Genomic DNA, 20,936 nt, shown 5'->3' on the forward strand with positions numbered 1-20,936 from the left:
GGGATCCTCACTCTGATGGGTCAAGTCTCAAAGCCAATGCCTGGCAGATCTGATCTTCTGAATCACAGTGGCTTAATGAACTCTACTTGATTTAACATAATAGAATTAATATACTCATTCTAACTTATTTGCTTTAACCTACAACACTCAACTTACTGTACTTAGTTGAACCTACTAGACTTAACTTACTACATATAACATTTAATTTAACCAGCTCAATATTACCTCAGTAACCAATTCCAATTTACTTTAATTCTTATGGGGTACATGGGGTTAAGGGCTATAAATCTTATGAGGGATTCACAACAGCCTTAGGATCAATTTCATAACTAAGAGACATGGGTTAAATTCAGTTCTCTCTTCTCCTCATCCAACTTGAAAAAAAGAAATCACAGCTATGGCAGAAAACTGATCATAAATCCATCTGAAAGTATATACTGTACAATTTTTTTATACTGTATCATACATTTAGCCAGTCCTCTCATAAGTCAGGGATCACGCTAAATTATCAGAACTTTTCCCATATCAGGCAGCAATGTTTGAAAATATTACAAACTTTTCCATTCAACTCATACTGTAAATCAGGAGAAACAAGATCAGATCAGATATACATGAACCAATGGTCACTCTGCCATTAAATGTCTGGACTGAAAACACTAGCCTCGTACTCCTACGCTTCTCAAGGGGTACTAAAGGATTGCATAAGATTATTTTTTTTTTACTGTCATGAAACAGACTGATGAACCAATTTTGTTTCCTAGAAAACTTTCAAAATACACTGCTGATAAATAACATCTTTTTTCCTGTTAACATTGCTTGTCATTCTTCATAAAGTTGCTTTGTTTTGTTGTTTTAGATTTGCCTTTGGCTTTTTAGCCCTCCTCATGAATCTAACACATCTCTAAGGTACTTCACTTAAAGCAGAAATTTGCCTGCATGCATCCCAGACTTATAAAGAGGATTTATGGCCATATTATTAAAACTAAGAGTGCAATATTATGGATAAGGATCATTTTTAGCCCTCCTCATGAATCTAACACATCTCTAAGGTACTTCACTTAAAGCAGAAATTTGCCTGCATGCATCCCAGACTTATAAAGAGGATTTATGGCCATATTATTACAACTAAGAGTGCAATGTTATGGATAAGGCTCATCAAATGATAATTTCCAAGCCATGTCATGGTGACATAACATATCCGATCCTTCTGTACTACTGCTGACTCCACTCTGTAATGTGGGCTGCAAGTTGATTAATCTAACAAGTACAGGTGTTCTATACTGTACATGTCTATTTATGGCCAGATACCTTAATCCCAGAAGGGGTGGCCACAAATGAACTGCCTTCATGTCACCCTGTCCTCTGCCATCAGGCTGCCCTTTCTCCAGCAGATACCCCATCACTCACACAAATTTGGGGTTTTCTGATGCTTCTGTACTTTCAGTTTTAATAATATGGCTCTGACTGCATGAACATTGCTTTTATATTACTTAAACATTAGTATTTAATAAAACCACATCTAGGCTCACTCTTCCTGACCCCCAACCCCTCACAGCATATATGGTTCCCAATAAATATCTGACATCTGTGTAGAAAATGTACATAGGGTTAATAATTCTTATATTTCAATGGCTGAACCTAGTACTGCTTTCTAGTTAACTCCTGATGATTAATGTGAACCTTAGGCCATTTTCCCTAAGGCATTAAAAAAGATTTGGCAAAAGACCAGCACAAAATATATATTCATGATCATCATCCCAACCCTAATTCCCACACAGAAGCAAGGTAGGATCCAGAACCAAGGAAATTGAAACTATCACACAAGTATGTGAGCTGTTGTCATCATCATCATCATCACCATATTCATCATCACTGTAATTTCCACCTAATAGATAAGGTGGGCTGCATTAATAATAAAAATAATAATCTATCTATCTACCTATTGCCAGATGCCTAAATCCCATTTGGGGTGGCCACAAACAAATCGCCTCCAAGTTGCCCTAGGAGAACTATCAACAGTATTACATTTGCTTTTATCATTTTGAGGGACTTGGCTATGCCTCCACATGCAAGCCTTTAATAACCTGTTGATGGCATCTACAGTATACATGTACTGTAATGTGTTTAACCTAACAAAGATCCCTAAACCTTTTCAGCACAGTTGATGCTTGAATGTTGTCTCTCCCCAAACTATGACAACTGCATGAATTTGCTTGAGTTCCTATAGTGTGTTTAGCCTAACAAAGATCTCTCAACCTTTTCAGCTCAGTTGATGCCTAACTGTTGTCTCTGCCTAAACTACGACAACTGCGTACATTTGGTTGAGTTTCCTGCCTGAGTGTCGTGTTCAATTAACAAATCCAGCCTATCCCTAATGAACAGATTTTAGTTTTGTACAAGAGATATACATGTATAGCAGTCTTATCAAGTACTCTGACATCTGTGTAACTGTGGCTGAGGTCTCCAACTGAGATTGTTGTGCAAGGCCAGGTACCAGGATTCTGTTCCCACACCACTCACATGGTAGCACCTACCAGGGATAATGTTCCCAACCATCTACCACCTAACAAACTACCAAGAGGATGTCTAGTGGAACGAAACTATTATTCAAGCATTCTTTAGCTTCACCTTACAGTACAAAAACCTATAACTAAGACCTAACTGAACAACACTTATTAACTATCAACATCATGCCCAGTTCAATGGGACAATCATTCCAGCATCCAAACTCCTAACTTCACGCTACAATGCAAAAACCTATAACTCAACCTAACCCCTTCACCATCAGGCTATTCTTCTAAGATGAATTAAATAGTTTGGAAGCAGTAAGAAATAATAAAATAGTAAATTTTACAAATGAATATACCTTTCAAGTACAGTATAAAGGTTGTGGAGATTTCCTAACACCTCTTCTTTAGCAATTTATTCTATACACCTTAACACCCTCTTAAATTAGTTGATAAATTTTATGTGGAAAAAAAAAAATATAAAATATACATAAGAATGTTTATATGTACTGTACCATCATCCACTCACTTGATGTAGTGCTGCCTACTTCTTCCTTAGCCTTTATCATTCTTTTTCTGTGCCTGCCCTCCTCTCTTCCTATTTCTCCCATCTTTCCTGTCACTTCTTATTGCTTTTCTTTCCTTTACAGGTTGCTTTACATTGAGTGACAAGCCAAATGGTTTCCTGTAAGCCAAGAAACCATTTACAACGCTGGGTGGTAACCATATAACCAAACCATGCGTGCTCCCTATGTGTGAACAAGTGGGTTGGTGGAGGGTTAGTGCCCCTCCCCTTAAAACAAATAACTCAAAGTCAAATGGCCATCCCTTAAGGGATTATGGTGTCTGGCAATAGACAGATAGAGAGACTGTGCTATAATAAAAAATAATAATACTGTATAATAATTTGGTTTTACGCCAGGTATCCCCGAAGGGCTAAGGCGTTGCCCCTGGGTAGAGGACTTTTGGAGTGGAGCGTGTAGCATTTTATGACCGGATGCCCTTCCTGATGTCTACCAATGACCCTTGGGTGGATTCGATCCTCCGACCCTTCGGTCAGTGCGAAGCGTTCTAACGCACTGAGCCATGGCTGCTAGCAATATGTAAAGTAAATGAGTAAGGAAGAGGTGCCAAGAAATCTCGTATGCACTAGTGTCCCCCAGTGCACTGAATTAGTTAGCTGAAGAACATGGTGCAAACAGCCTTACTGCTTATTTACACATACAAATATTCATCATAACATATTCTAACATCATAAATTGCAGCATTGATATTTTATACCAGTAATGTGATCCTTCCAGGGATAAGAGACTGAATAGGGAGGCTTCCAGACATTGAGAAGTGTGGAGAGCCACCATTAATTGGCCAAGGACAATGCATGCAAGCATGTTGTAGCCTTAATTTATGATATGAAAGGACCAGGCGCCTGGTGGTTTAGTGGGTAATTATTGTGGTCCAGTCAGATTGAGCCAGTTAAGGTTTATATCCTAGGGGTGGTTGGGGTTGATTGCTCATGTAATGCCACTCAGGGATGAGTGAGGCTGGTCACTCTCATCTTAAAAGTCGGGACCAACTGCCTAGCCCCGGGCTCCTATGCTCCTTATTGGGCAATGTAGGATTGGATGATAGATGGATGGATGAAAGGACTTTGGGCTATGTTTGGTGTCCACTGTTTAGTAACTCTGCAAGTGTATTCTGATCATTACTTGTACGCTTTAACACAAGTCTGCCTAAGGAGTCTTTCGTACTGTACACATGATGCTAAGAGGGACTCTTTCGTGTGGTGGGACTGATATAATCATGTGGCTTAACTACAGTACCAGGTAATACAGGTAGTTATAAAAATGTTTGGCAGAGTATGCTGCCCTACCCTCAATGTTAGTGACACTGAAAAATGTCAAGGGGGAGCTCCAGCTCTCCCTATCACCAGCTTTTCCACCTTCCTTGAGAGTACAGTACTGCCCTCACAGGCTGGTACCATACTACAGCCTGCTCCCGATAATAATTACAGTAGAACCTCTCTAGTTCGGACTATACGGGGGGAAGGGTTGTCCGAATTAGCAGATTGTCCGGACCATCAGGGTAATCTCATTCATGAGTTTTCCTGCAGGAACACCAGCCTCTAGTTTATCCAGTATTTTCACTTTACCTGCAATACTTAGTGTTACATGCTTCCTTTTAACACCTTTATTCATTGCAGAAGCTACACTTGCATTAGGGGGCATGGTAAGGAGGATTAACTTTTGAAATACGGCGTAAAAATATAAATGGTCGGTGAACTAGATGATGGAATGAATGCTAGTGTGTGTTTAAACAGGCGCCCATGTTACGACCTAGCATGATCTGAGACTAAACAAGTGACGATCGCTTTCTGCACCGATACTGAGAATGACTTTAGAATTATTTTCAACATATTTTTTGGAGTTTATTATTTTTAAATTTTGTCCGAATGAACAGAAATCCAGATTAACAGGGTCCGGACCAAAGAGGTTCTACTGTATTTAATAGTAATACAGTAATTATAATAATAATAATAATAATGCAGGTGGGGAAGGCACCAGGTGTGTCTGGGTTGACTGTTGAAACACTGAAAGCCTCAGGAGATACAGAAGCAAGGTTAGTAACTGACCTGATAAATACGATTATAACTGAGTGTTTGTCCCAGATGATTAGCTGAAGAGTGTACAGTAATTGTAAATGTCTACAAGGGGAAGGGTGATGCCCTGGAAAGAAGAAATTCGTTTCGTTTTTAAAGGCTCCAACATGCTTGCATGTGTCGGCCTTGGTCACCTAATGGCGGCTCTCCACGCTGCACGATCCATTGCAGCCTCCCTGTTCAGTCCCTTAACCCTAAGGTCACACTTAATCATAGAGGCATAAAGTTTTAGACCAGAAAATGAAAGTAATGGAGAGAGTTCTAGAAGGATGTACTGTCACCTCTGCGATCCAGACTTTTACATGGTCAAAAGGAGTAGAAAACAGGTCACTATTGATGACCAATGTGTGATGAAACAGTCAGGAACTCAGATTGATGGAGACTCTCTCCCATTAACGGCCTCTTTGGTTGCGTTTATTACATTTCAAGTGGCCAAGTTAAGAGTGGTACTAGGCCAACCCAAGCCCAACCTTGGCAGTTTCCCAGAATGCTTCTAAGTTATACATTAATAAACTACTAGGTAAGCTCTATACCACCAGTTCTCAAGGGTTATACAAACAATAAGGTTCGAGTGGGAGGGAATGTGTATTAACAAGACCAAAAAGTAGAAATCTTCCCCAGCTACTTGCTTTACAGATTAAACATGAATCAGCTGGCACATTGTTCGAAATATATATACCTATATGGTCCTAATATCAAATGCACAAAACTTAGCTCCTCTGTCCCAGTCCAATGTGTTTATTCATAATTATCCCTCTGAGCACAAATTTCACTGGTCCAGTCCTCTGCCACTGCTGACCTTGACCTCCACACTTGGGACCTTGACTCACTCACTGGTGCTTAGACCTCCACACTTGAACTATGACTCCCTCAGGTACTTCGACCTCCACACTGGGACCTGCCAGAAGTTAATATGAATAATGAATAACTCTTCCTCCCAATGCAAGTAATCCCTTCACATGATCAGGAAGGTCTCATAATAAAGAAACATGAGTTACAACACTCAGCATCTCAAGTACTAACAGAATAACACATGGCACTACAGACACATAGGTCTGCTCAAAATAATACTTATTGTAGGGATAACATGGAAGAAAAAGTACTGCAACAAACACAGTAAGCATGAATAACTGTAACTCTAACCATGAAAATCATCACTGCATCAACATCATTGTGCCTCACAAAGCAACTATGTGAACATTTACTCACAACATAGCCCTAAGAAGTACTGAATTGCAAAGTCATTTCAACTCAATAATAAATAATTCACAGTCTCTGGGCACCTAATACTTGGCCTACAAAAATCACACATTTATCTGAGGCCCAGACAGAACTCTACAGCATTTCGTATTCTAGTTACTAAATACAGTAATAACATAAAGTACAGTACACAAAAATATGGGAAATACCTCACTATCCAGCTCAAAAATGTAGGGGAGGCAAGCTGGAACAGGACTAGCTTGTCCAAAGGCTAATGGCGTCACCGTTACATTTCCTGAGGAAGGACAACACGATTCTACCCGAGTCTGTTTCTCTATTTCGTCACTATTATCACTCGTGAGATATCACTAGTCGCGCTTCAACATATCAGACATCATTAATATCAAATTACTTACAGAATTCCTTGGAGGGGGGGAGGGGGAAGTGAGGATGATGACCGTACCGACTAACTGCCATCTATCACGGCTGGTGAGCGAATGAGACGCCAAAACTGCGTCAGTGATGCAAAGGGGAGGGGGGGATGACGGCGTACGTAATTTAAGATTTTACTTATTACAGACTCGAGATAGACTCAGTGTGATGTCTTTCCCCTTACAATCGATTCGTTTCATTTTTAAAGGCTCCAACATGCTTGCATGTGTCGGCCTTGGTCACCTAATGGCAGCTCTCCACGCCAATAATTACTCAGCAACCTCTCTCTCTTTATAACCTTACATCGAAAAATAATGAACATTATGGTGCTTTACATCACATTGCGCATGTGTACATTATGCTGGATTATGTGAACAAAGGCACGTTCCCATCGACTAGAGATACTATATTATAAAGAGACTTAATACTAGTGAATTACAGTAGGAAAAAAAAAGTGACTTAGCAACTAGGTGATTAATCTATGTTCTGGACACGTCCGCATGGTAACAGCCATGCCTCGGCCACTCTCTCTCACTTAACCGAACTTTTGGTCATATAAAATAAACTAGATACAACTAATTATCACTTCCAGGCACTACAGGTATGTTTAAAGAAAATGTGAATATTGATGAGATATAGTTTGGGTTTATGTCAGGCAAAGAGACCACAGATGCCATATTCATTGTTCGACAGTTTCAGGAAAAAATATATAGGAAAAAAAGGGAACTGTACTTTGTTTTTGTTGATTTGGAGAAGACCTTTGACAGAGTCCCTAGAGAGGTGGTGAAGTGGGCAATGAGAATGCTTGGGATCAAGGAGTGGCTGGTTAGGGTGGTTATGGCCATTTATGTGGGTGCTCACACCCAGGTAAGTGTGAATGGAAATTTGAGTGACAAGTTTTCCAAGAATGCTGGCGTGCACCAGGGGTCAATTTTCAGCCCCTTGTTGTTTATCATGGTATTTGAAACCCTCTCATGTGACTTCAGAAATGGACTCCCGTGGGAGATTATTTATGCTAATGATCTGGTGTTGATTACAGAGAATGAAAGGAAGGCGGAGGAAAGATTTGGGAAGTGCAGAGATGGTATGAAACACAAGGGCTCAAAGTAAATGCAGATATTACTAAAGTGATGGTGTATAGGGCTGGTGGCAGTACTGTCAAAGAAGAGGGAGAGTGGCCATGTGAGATCTGCCACAAGGGCGTGGAAAGTAATTCCATCTTGTGCAGTCTGTGATAAGTGAGTGCATAAGATATGTAGTGGTACTAGAGGTAGACTGCGGGATAATGATGATTTCATGTGTGCTGCGTGTCGGGGAGAGCAGGTGAAGATTGTCAGGCATGGAAGGACTGACCTTGTTGGTGAGTGTCTCGAGTATGTGGAAGAGTTTTGTTATTTGGAAGACATGTTATGTGCTGGAGGTGGGCCTGAAGCTAGCTCTGTGGCTAGAGTGAGGAGTTGTTGGAAGAAATTCAGTGAGCTGTTGCCTCTCCTGACACTGAGAGAGCTTTCCCTCTGTGCTAAGGACCTCTGTATGTGTCATGTGCCAGAAGTGCAATACTGTATGGTAGTGACACTTGGGCAGCAAAGGAAGAGGATATTTGCAGGCTTAAACATACAGAAATGACAATGAGTGGGTGGATGTGCAGTGCGTCCTTGAACGCGAGGCCTTGGGGGCCTAGGTTTATGACGGAAGAGTTGAGAGCAAGGATGGGACTGGAGTGTGTTGTTGTGATGAGGAGGTGCTGACTGAGATTGTCTGGACATGTGGAAAGGATAGGAGCTGACAACTGGGTGCAGAAAGGGATGTGTAAACGTTGGGGGTAGGGTTGCGGGCGGCAGACCAAAGAAGAGCTGGGATGAGGTCAAAAGAGTGTGACCTCAGGGATAGGGGACTGCATAGGGAAGTTGCCAAAGATCTAGCAGCATGGATATCACTATACTCCTTTCGCAGCAAGAAGTCCGTTCAGGGTGTGGCAGAAGTTGGAATTCCCCCAAGTGCGACGTTGCCAATTTGACCACCAATTATCGGATTATCACTCTGTCTCCCTACCTACCCCCATCTCACCTGTTTCTCTCTCTCTCTCTCTCTATATATATATATTTATTATTTATTTTCAACTTTTTTTCCACACCACCTATGAGGTAAAAGTCGAGGCGCGTTTTATTTTTAAGAGGTTTCCCCTATAGGCCTAATCCTCTCTCTGATCTTTAATCATAATCTTCTTCGTCATCAGAACTTTCTGTTATATTGACGAAGAATGACTCTATGAAATGTTCAGCTGCTATGTCTTGTTGTGCTAGACAGGGAGTGACCCTGGGTCCCTCGCCGACCTCGGCGTGGCAACATGGGAAATAAGCGCTGCCACGTGTCATATAATTCATTCAAATCGTTGTTATAATTCTAAAAAGTGATACTCAATAAACTATATAGCTTCCTTTACTATATACAGAATATAAAAAACAATTTCAAATAGCACATAGATGGGAAATAAGAGAGAGAGAGAGGCACGTACTACAGTTGATTTGGCAGCATCGCTAGAGGTGATTCACCAGGTGGGCCCCACCCTGAACGGACTTCTTGCGGTGAAAGGACTATAGCACTCAGAAATTTTATGCTATCCTTTAACCATGCTATACCTAGATCTAGGTTTGGCTGCAATTATTTGGAGAGGGAACAAAATGATGAAAATTCCAAACCTGAACACTGACAGAAGAGCCAAACCCTCCTGTTTTGTGCCCATTTTGGGCCTGTCTGAACCTGAATCCCTGGGTTACCCACAGCACATCCTACCAACTCAGTTCCCTGGCCGAAACTACAATTCCCTACATCGTCATCTGGGATCCACTCGCACATGGCTCTGGTACACCACCTGCTCCAATGTGCCATTTCACTCAACCTGTGAAAAAAAATATCATTAATACCATCATCACCATTTGGGATTCATCTGCTTAAGGTTTTGGAATAACAGGTACACCTAACGTGCCACAGCAACAATAATAATAACTATGAGGTATTGACATCCTTGTAATAAGGTCTGCTAAAATTACAAGCAAATTCATAAGCAACACCAAATGATAAAGTGAAAGGAAGTTGTGGTGCTAATGATGATGTGCATGAAAGCATTTTGAGATGGTCTGGCCATGTGGAGGAGCAGAAAGTAAGAGACTGGCTGGAAATGTGCATGTGTGGGAGGGGAAGGGGGAGACTGATGATGAGATGGAAGGAGGGAATGGAGAGAGATTTCAGAAAAGGTGTAGTGCTGCCTACTCCTTCCTTAGCCTTATTCTTTTTCTGTGCCTGCCCTCCTCTCTTCCTATTTCTCCCATCTTTCCTGTCACTTCTTATTGCTTTTCTTTCCTTTACAGGTGGCTTTACATTGAGTGACAAGCCAAATGGTTTCCTGTAAGCCAAGAAACCATTTACAACGCTGGGTGGTAACCATATAACCAAACCATACGTGCTCCCTACGTGTCAACAAGTGGGTTGGTGGAGGGTTAGTGCCCCTCCCCGTAAAACAAATAACTCAAAGTCAAATGGCCACCCCTTACGGGATTGTGGCGTCTGGCAATAGATAGATAAACTTGGAGATGAACATCCAGGGCATCATCTGGTGTAAAAAAAATTCTCTCTCTCTCTCTCTCTCTCTTTCCATTTTTGCATAGCACCATGCATAAGTCTGCATAGGGGAAGTGAAGTGAAAAATTAAAAAAAAAAATTATTAGTTTTTTCTCACATTTTGAAGAGAAACATCCAGGCCATCATCCAGTGAAAAAGAAAAACTCTCTCTCTCTTCGTCTTTGCATAGGGCCATGCGCAAGTCTGCATGTGGGTGGAGTGGTTAGCATTGATGCACGGCCACTGGAAGGTTAGCACAGCCTGAGCTGTGGCTGGCAATCCATGGGTTAATTATACTATACCCTTTTACTCTAACTCAGTCTAAAATTTCCATCATTCCATCTTAAGCACTGACCTGTAACAAGATATCAATACTAAAAGATGATGCTAGTCACAAAGAAGTGCTATGGAAAGGATGCAAAGCTGTAACATTGTCTTACTGTGCCATATGTTATGTGAAGTAAGCTGCAAAAGGACAAAAATCTGGGCCAAGCTATGGTAAAAGGACTGGCTTTAATACAGGTCAATACATTTTGAAAGGCAATCCACTCACTTGATGTAGTGCTGCCTACTTCTTCCTTAGCCTTTATCATTTTTTTCTGTGCCTGCCCTCCTCTCTTCCTATTGCTCCCATCTTTTCTGTCACTACTTATTGCTTTTCTTTCCGTTACAGGTGGTTTTACACTGAGTGACAAGCCAAAAGGTTTCCTGTAAGCCAAGAAACCATTTACAACGCTGGGTGGTAACCATATAACCAAACCATACGTGCTCCCTACGTGTCAAGTGGGTTGGTGGAGGGTTAGTGCTCCTCCCTGTAAAACAAATAACTCAGAGTCAAATGGCCACCCCGTACGGGATTATGGCGTCTGGCAATAAATAGATAGATAGATAGATAGAATTTATAAAGACCACAATACCTTCCTGATCTGATGCTTGAAGAGAAGATGAATAATGTGCATGTCTTTGTATTCCAGTGAAGGGATGGACCTCTCCAATTTACTGGGTTGCACTTTGGAAACCAACACTAGTCTCGCACAGCACACTGGTACTGTCCTCTAACCCTCTTATCCTCAAGCTTTAACATCCAAGTACAGATCTGTAAGGAAAAATACCATATAGTACTTAAACCCTTTCACCTCTATGACATATTTCAATTTGAGATTATTTTATTCAGCACGATTAATATAGCCTTCATCAATACAGTCCCTCATACCACCTCAGCATAGTCCTGTAATCCTCAGGTTTTAGCTTCTGATATGATGTCAACATGGAAAGGTAACAAACTTTAACCGATCTTATCTAATGCTTTCAAAACACTTGTTTTTTTTAAACTAAGCAACCAATCTAACATTTTATCTCACCACATTGCTGCCAGAGGCATAATCAAATAAAACCTAAAATAAGAAATTGTTAAAACCCGGCCCGTAATAATATAAGGATCTTCAACGGGACGAGCCTCAAATCAAGTTAACAAAGCAACTGTAGAAACCAAAAACCAAAACAACATTTGATTTAACGGATAAAATCTAAGACTCCGAAATTTCGAGAAATGAGTAAAAGGAAGGATCATAAGAATTGCCACTGAGAGCACTAGAGCAATTACACCTCCCAATTTATTAGGAATAGATCGCAAAATCGCATAAGCAAATAAAAAATACCACTCCGGCTGAATATGAGCTGGAGTCACTAAAGGATTCGCAGGAATAAAATGATCTGGATCTCCTAAAAGATAAGGATGGAGCAAAGTAAGCAGCACAAGAGCCATTAACATGACCAAAAACCCAACAATATCCTTGAAAGTAAAATAAGGCTGGAAAGGAACCTTATCCACTTGCCTTAAAACACCCAAAGGATTATTCACTCCAGCCTGGTGAAGGAACAAAATATGAACCAAAGTCGCAGCAGCAATAACAAATGGAAACAAAAAATGAAAAGTGAAAAAACAAGTTAAAGTGGCATTTTCCACAGCGAACCCTCCTCAAATCCACTGAACCAAAGAAGTACCAATGTAAGGAATTGCTGAAAACAAATTAGTAATTACAGTCGCACCCCAAAAAGACATTTGACCTCATGGTAAAACATAACCTAAAAAAGCTGTCGCCATTACCAAAAAGAGAATCACAACACCTACTATTCAAGCATGAAAAATCATATAAGAACCAAAATACATCCCTCGACCAATATGAAGATACAAACAAATAAAGAAAAAAGACGCCCCATTGGCATGTAAAGTCCGTAATAACCGCCCATAATCAACATCTCGTTGAATATGAGCTACCCTAGAAAATGCCAAATCAATATGCACAACATAATGTATAGCAAGAAACAGACCAGTAACAATTTGAACAACCAAACACAAACCAAGCAATGACCCAAAATTCCAAAAAATAGAAATATTTCTTGGAATTGGTATACCAACTAATGCCTCATTAGCAATTTTTAACAACGGATGAAACTTACGCAACGGTGTTATCATAAGTTATTAACCGTAGAGGACTAGAAGACGAACTTATCACCTTAACAACTACAAACAACGTTAAAAGCAAATAACTAATAATAAACATCGTAAATATAGCTCTAGGTTCATTGTAAATAGTCCTCACATTCATAGCAGAATTTCTAATATCAGAATACTTAGATAAAAAAGTTGTAGTTGATTCCCCAATCTTATTTGCCATTATCACAGGATCCACAAAAATTAAAAAAAAAACTGATAATTAATGCTAAAAAAAGGATAAAAAAAAATTCTCTTCTAACCTTAAATTGCTCATTAGCTGCTAAAGACGCAACATAAATAAACAATACTAATATTCCACCCAAAAAAATCAAAAATAAAATATACGAAAACCAGTAACTCTTAGCAAACAATCCAGTGGTAATTGAAATTAAAACCGTTTGAATTAATAGCACAAGACCTGTTGACAGAGGATGAATCAAACGCATAAAAATCAAAGAAAACAAAATAATAAAAGGAAGACCATACATTACCACTCCAATCTCTTGGTGTTTCAAGAAAAAAATTTCATTACTGGTTTACAAGACCAGAGTTTTTATTTAAACTATTAAAACCAATGTTAACTTTAAATAACTTGTTTTTATTTATTGCATTCACTATAATTTTCAGGGGACTATGAGCTTTCGCTTCAACCCGAAAACATTTATCAAACACCCTTTTAAGATTAGAATTCATCAAACTTGGGATCTTCTTCTTAATATCTAACTGCCTTTCCTCAATCGGAAATGAATTATTTTTCTCTCTCTTTTTCCTGGTCCTAGCAGCCTGTGAAGGCGCCCTAGGTCTAGCTCTACTGGTCTCCATTGCTCGCTCCCACGGAAACGATTACTTCAGGGCCTTTAATAGATTAGAATGCTAAAATACCTATTTATACTCCTTATATTAATGACATTTGTAAAGGACTGGTCTTTAATTCAAACAGGAATCTTGGCAGTATCATTTTTATTCGCCATTTTATACCATCACGACTTCTTCATATATAATTTAGGATTTAGATTAGGTACAGACTACTTAAGCTACATTTTGATCCTACTAAGCATCTGAATTATAGCACTTATTGTTATATCCAGAGTAAAAATTACATTCACCTCAAATTTTCCCAGACTATTTTTATTAGTCAACTTAGCTCTATTAATTTTTTTAGTATTAACTTTTAGATCTATAAACTATCTACTATTTTATATTACCTTTGAAGCTTCCCTAATTCCAACCCTAATCCTAATCTTAGGTTGAGGATATCAGCCAGAACGAATTCAAGCAGGAGTTTATATACTATTCTACACCCTATTTGCAGCTCTACTGCTCTTAGCCTCTTTACATCTATAAAACAAACGGAACACTCACTATCAAAGCTCTTTATCAAAGAATTAACCTAAGAGTCCTATCTCTTATTTGATTCGTCTCCTCTATTACAGCTTTCATCGTGAAACTACCTATATACTTATTCCACCATGACTACCCAAGGCACATGTTGAAGCTCCCGTAGCAGGATCAATAATTCTAGCTGGAGTTTTATTAAAACTAGGAGGTTACGGCTTAATCCGAATCTTACCCTTATTTACTGAAATAAACAAGAACCTAAGATGACTATGAGTTAGGCTAAGAATCCTAGGAGGGTTCTTTGTTAGTATTATCTGTCTACAACAAGTAGACATAAAATCCCTCATTGCTTACTCTTCTGTAGCTCACATAAGATTAGTACTCTGTGGGCTCTTAACCTTTGGGTGATGAGGAATAAACGGGGCTGTTGTTGTAATAGTAGGTCATGGTCTATGTTCTTCAGGGCTATTCTGCCTTGCAAACATAGTATATGAACGAATTGGAAGACGAAGCCTTCTAATTAATAAGGGCTTATTAAATTTTATGCCAAGAATAGCACTATGGTGATTCTTACTAAGAATCAGTAATATGGCTGCACCCCCTTCCATTAACTTACTAGGAGAAATCAATCTAATCATAAGAATCATTAGATGAAACAAATTAACTGCCCTAAGAATTAGATTACTATCTTTTTTCAGAGCAGCTTATACTCTTTATCTCTATTCACTTAGACAACACGGTGTATTCTCCAGATCTCTCTACTCTTGTTGCTCGGGAAAAGTACGAGAATACTTAGTTTTAAGACTTCATTGAATTCCCCTAAATATCTTAATTCTAAAAAGGAACCTAATTATACCTAACATCTAATTAAACCTTTACCACTTTTATATATTTCAACTATATTACAACTCAGCTCGTTTGGGTAGTTTATTACTAAAACGTTAGTTTGTGGAGCTAAAAAAATAAAAATCTTATCCTAAACCATGATTTGAAAAATTTCAATACACCTAACAAGAATAGTTTTCCTAATATTTTTTTCTCTAATCTCATTATTCATGTCCCTTCTATGCTTATTTAACAAAACATGCTATATTATTGAATGAGAAATTCTAAGAATCAACTCATCCTCTATCGTTGCAACATACATTTTTGACTGAATATCCTTAATATTCATGGGATTCGTTATATTCATTTCAGCAATAGTACTCTTTTATAGGGGAAGATACATAGAAGGAGACCCCAACATAAACCGATTTATATACTTAGTTCTAGCTTTTGTTCTATCGATAATCCTTTTAATTATCAGCCCTAATTTAATTAGAATTCTTTTGGGATGAGATGGCTTAGGATTAGTATCCTATGCACTAGTAATTTACTATCAAAACGAGAAATCCGCAAACGCCGGAATACTAACTGTTCTATCTAATCGAGTTGGAGACGTAGCAATTCTCTTAAGAATTGCCTTAATATTCATTGAAGGAGGCTGAAATTTCATCTTCCACGTATTTTACCTGGATGACAATTTCACGCTATTAATAAAAAGACTTATCATTATAGCAGCAATAACCAAAAGAGCTCAAATCCCATTCTCCACCTGACTGCCTGCTGCCATAGCAGCCCCAACACCAGTATCAGCACTAGTTCACTCCTTAACCCTTGTTACAGCCGGAGTCTACCTTCTCATCTGATTTAGACCCGCATTTTCCGAAACAACTTTACCAACCCTACTACTATTCAGCTCTCTAACAATATTTATATCAGGTCTAGGAGCTAATTTCGAATATGACTTAAAAAAAATTATTGCCCTATCAACCCTTAGCCAACTAGGAGTAATATTAAGAATCCTAGCCCTAGGGTTTAAAGACCTCGCATTCTTCCATCTTCTTACCCATGCACTGTTCAAAGCTCTTTTATTCATATGTGCCGGGGCCATAATTCATAATGTAAAAGAATACCAAGATATTCGACTGATAGGAAGATTAGTAACCTCTATGCCCCTAACCTGTATATGCATAAACCTAGCAAACCTAGCATTATGTGGAACTCCATTTCTAGCAGGATTCTACTCAAAAGATCTTATCCTAGAAATTGCTTTCATAAGATGAATCAATCCTGTAATTTAATTTCTTTACATCTTCAAAACCATATTAACAGTATGTTACACTTTCCGCCTAATTTTTTATTCTTTAACCGGAGAATTTAACTTAGCTAGGTTCAGAAACATTGACGACTCATCCTCCATTATAACTTCCCCCATACTAGCTCTTAGAAGAGGAGCAATCCTTAGAGGAGCATTATTATCTTGATTAATCTTCCCAAAATCCTATATTATTTGCCTCTCTCCCCTTATAAAAAATCTGGTACTAACAATCAGAATCCTCGGGGGACTAATAGGCTATCTACTCAATATCATAAACGTAAACTTCAAATTAAACTCACTCAACCTTTACCCTCTAGTGGTATTTTCAGGTTCTATGTGATTCTTACCACTTCTATCCACCTTTAACTTATCCAAATCTAGCCTTAGTCTAGGTCAAAACTACTCTAAACTAATCGATAAGGGATGATCCGAAATCAGAGGAGGTCAAGGAATCTTCCAAACATTAATAAACTCGTCTAAACTACATCAAATAATTAGTGATAGGAACTTTAAATCCTTTATAAAAATTTTCCTTATTTTAACCCTTATACTCTCATTCTTTAATATTTACTTTTATAATTTATTTGTAGAATATCGCATTGAAGTTGCGAAAGAGATGAATCCATCTAAAAGTGCTTAGCTTCTTAAAAAATATTTTAACTATACAGCGAAAATGTATCGTGTTATACTTACACCACAGAAGCTCTTCTCTTGATAGGAAAGTAACTTCAATTTAATCATTAACAGTGATTAGCCTCTCCTTTGGCTTCTATCAAAATTAGAGACTACATAGTCAAAGCTTAGGCCGAAACTAAGTGCAAAACTTCGCTTTCTAATCTACTTACTTATTTTTTATCCCCCTCATCAATAAATAAAAATGTAAAGAAACAATCAAACTACATCAACAAAATGCCAATACCATGCAGCAGCCTCAAAACCAAAATGATGAGTCGGAGAAAAATGACACATATAAAGACGATACAAACATACCATCAAAAAAGTAGTACCAATAATTACATGTAAACCATGGAAACCTGTAGCTACAAAAAAACAAGATCCAAAAACCGAGTCAGCAATAGTAAACGGAGCCTCAAAATACTCAAAGCCTGAAGAGCCGTAAAATAAACACCTAAAAACACAGTAATGCCAAGACTCTGAAGAGCTTCATTATAATTAGACCCTATAATAGCATGATGAGCCCAAGTCACTGTGGCTCCTGAGGACAAAAGAATAATAGTATTCAAAAGAGGAATTTGAAATGGATTAAACGGAACAATTCCCTTAGGTGGTCAAGTTATACCAATTTCCACAGCAGGAGCCAACCTGCTATGGAAAAAAGCCCCCAGAAAACGAAAAAAAGAAGAAAACTTCTGAGACAATAAACAAAATCATTCCTCACCGCAATCCAGCAACCACAACTCTAGTATGTAATCCTTGATAAGTCCTTTCACATACTACATCTCGTCACCACTGAATTATAGTTAAAATAACAGCAACAAACCTCAAAACAAGAAGGTCTATATTAAACTGATGAAATCATTTAACTAATCCAGTAGTCAATATTATTGCTCTAATCGACCCAGTTAAAGGCCACGGTCTTATTTCTACCAAATGATAAGCATGATGTCCATGTGATGATGCCATTAGTTAATTTCCCTTGCAAACAAAGTTCTTAAAATGGCAAAAACATAAGATTGAATAACTGCAACAGCAAATTCAAGCAAAAGAAGTAAAATCTGAGCAACAAATAAAAGAATTAAAAAATAAGAAGTTAGTGAAGGACCAGTCCCTCCCAGAAGAGTTAACAACAAATGACCAGCCATCATATTAGCCATCAACCGAACTGCTAAAGTCCCAGGTCGAATAATGTTCCTAATACTCTCAATTAATACCATAAAAGGCATTAAAACTACAGGTGTTCCCTGAGGAACTAAATGAGCAAACATATGTTGAGTATGATTAAACCAACCATAAATCATAAAAGTTAATCAAAGAGGAAGAGCTAACCCTAAAGTCATAACTAAATGTCTAGATCTAGTAAAAACATAGGGCAAGAGACCGAAGAAATTATTAAAAACAATGACAAAAACAAAGAAACAAAAATAATAGTTCTACTTTGTAGTTTGGGTCCAAGAATATTTCTAAACTCCTGATGCAAAGCCATATTTAACTTATATCACACAACAGACCACCGAGAAGGAGAAACCCAATAAATATATGGCAAAAATATCAATCCCAAAAAAGTAGAAAGTCAATTTAATTCCAGCTCCATTAAACCAGAGGAAGGCTCAAAAATAGAAAATAACCTTGCTATCACGTTCAAATCTTTTCTACAATATCAATCTCCCCCGATCTCGATTCAATTTTTTTTGGGTTTGGACATGTGGAGAGGATGGAGAATGAAAGACTGACTAAGAGGGTGTATGTGGGTGAGGTGGAGGGAGGGAGAGGGAGGGGTAGACTGAGGATGAGGTGGAGGGATGGAGTTGAGAGGTATATGAGGGAGGGGGGTGAGTTGGGGGAGGGGAGTCAAATGGTGGGTGACAGAGTGACTTGGAGGCATTTTGTCTGCGGCCACCCTTTGCGGGATTAGGGCGTCGGGCTATAGATAGATATACAGTAATCCCTCTAATATCCGGACGCCCAATAACCGAACATCCCCACTAACCGAACCTTATCGTCCTGGGATCAAACATTCCCAAAATGGTCCGAAAATCCAAAAAAATGGGGAAAAAAAATCGATTTTTTGCCGTCCGTAATTTGAACTTGCCGCGCGCGCCGCGTGAGAGCATTGTTTTGGTTCGTCATTCCTCCGACGTCCGATAGAGCGCCGCTGCATCCTCCCCACTTCCCGCCTGTCTCTCACCGCGACAAGACCTACGCTCTTCGCCATGGCTTGGGAAAAGTTAATGTGCAACACTTAAATTTAATGGAACATTATTTGGACTAAAGTGAACACTGTGAAAAGAACGGACTTCTGTGTGTTAGTGACTAAGTTCAGTGCAAGACTTCAGGAAGAGTGTAGTGCAAGTGCTTCAGGAAATCGTTCTTACTGTCAGAGTCCGAGAGGAGGCGGTTATTCATCGAGGTGGCCAGGGACTTGCTGTAAGTAGCCAAAATGTTTCATGTTGTACTATTTTCCATACTATATTTACCAGAATGTTTCATATTGTATTTTTTCCCATACTATACTTACCAGAAAGTGTCATACTGTACTTCTTTCCATACTAAACTTACCTCATGCATGTGCAGTAGGAATGTGTTTTTCAGAGTTCGGTTAGGTTCGGTTAGGTTAGGTTCGGTTAGAGTCCATAAGTACCAGAATGTTTATTAATGTATGAACATACTTCTAAACCCACATTTTATGTGTCTATTGCATTTATTTCAGTCATTTATGTGCCTTATTGGTGTGATTTGGGTGTTAAATAGGTGCTATGCATGTCCGGAGGGAGTTGTATAGGTGTTTCTCTGTGTTAGGGTCCGTAAGTACAAGTCCATAAGCTGGGGCCCAATATCCGGACAAAACCAATATCCGAACCTACTGATGGCTCTATTGATCCGGATATTGGAGTGATTACTGTATAGATAGATAATATAATTCATTACAATGAAAACAATAAATGTAATTAAAAACATAATAACTAAATTCAGCCACAAAATAGGAGCCATCTGAGGGATCGGATGATATCCTCACAGGATAACTTAAGCCTGACAAACTTATGTTATTTTTGAACTAATCAACCAAACAATTATAATCATAAACGGAATTAAAAGCCCCCCCAAAAATTAACAAGCATACAATACGGCATAACCCATTTAAACCCCTGCTGATCCACAAACGAAATGACCAACTTAAGAGTCCTAATAGTCAAAGACATAATTGATACTCGAAGATAAAACTACAAAGTCACAAGAGCTGACCCAAGAAGCACAACCAGCAAAACAAAATTACCTGCCCCTGCCAACTCTTGAATAACTAACCACTTAGGAACAAACCCAGTAAAAGGAGGAAGACCCCCTAACGACAACAAAGAACAAAATACTAACATATTCACCTCAACGGAAAAATTATGTCAAAAGATGATTAAAATGGAAAGTCACAGCCGACTGATCATTCCTACCCCAGTTGAGCCTACCCTCTCCCCACACTCTGGCTGCACTCATGCTCTGTGTGATCATTATGACCAGTAAGAGTCCTTACTGTGTAGTACTATTAATGTCACTAGTGAAGGTGTCACTCCAGTACCAAGATAAACTAACATATTAATACTTGTTCAGTGAAGGGGGTTAATAAATGGTGATTCCCTGGTTCCTTACCCCTAGAGGGGCAGTCTGTGAACTCAGAGGGTGTGTGGGCATTATACAGCATGTGTCTGGGAGGATGGCAACTGTCACATGAAAGCCAACAGTGTGGCTGGATATCGCACCACCTCAGACCCAACACCCACACCAGCAGGATTTCAGGTGAAATGGACTCTTCACTCACACACACACACACACACACACACACACACACACACACACACACACACACACACTGTACCCATC

The 20,936-nt window shown here is 38.9% G+C and overlaps 1 pseudogene; it reads right to left on the reverse strand.

Moving 5' to 3' along the window:
• Positions 1-18,031: 18,031 nt before the first annotated feature.
• Positions 18,032-20,567, reverse strand: LOC145389892 (ATP synthase subunit a pseudogene; annotated as a pseudogene).
• Positions 20,568-20,936: the final 369 nt, after the last annotated feature.

This window comes from Coenobita brevimanus, unplaced genomic scaffold (assembly GCF_032717465.1).
Source record: "Coenobita brevimanus isolate Jiangsu-jjx unplaced genomic scaffold, ASM3271746v2 jjx.HiC_scaffold_2589, whole genome shotgun sequence".
Lineage (NCBI taxonomy): Eukaryota > Metazoa > Arthropoda > Malacostraca > Decapoda > Coenobitidae > Coenobita > Coenobita brevimanus.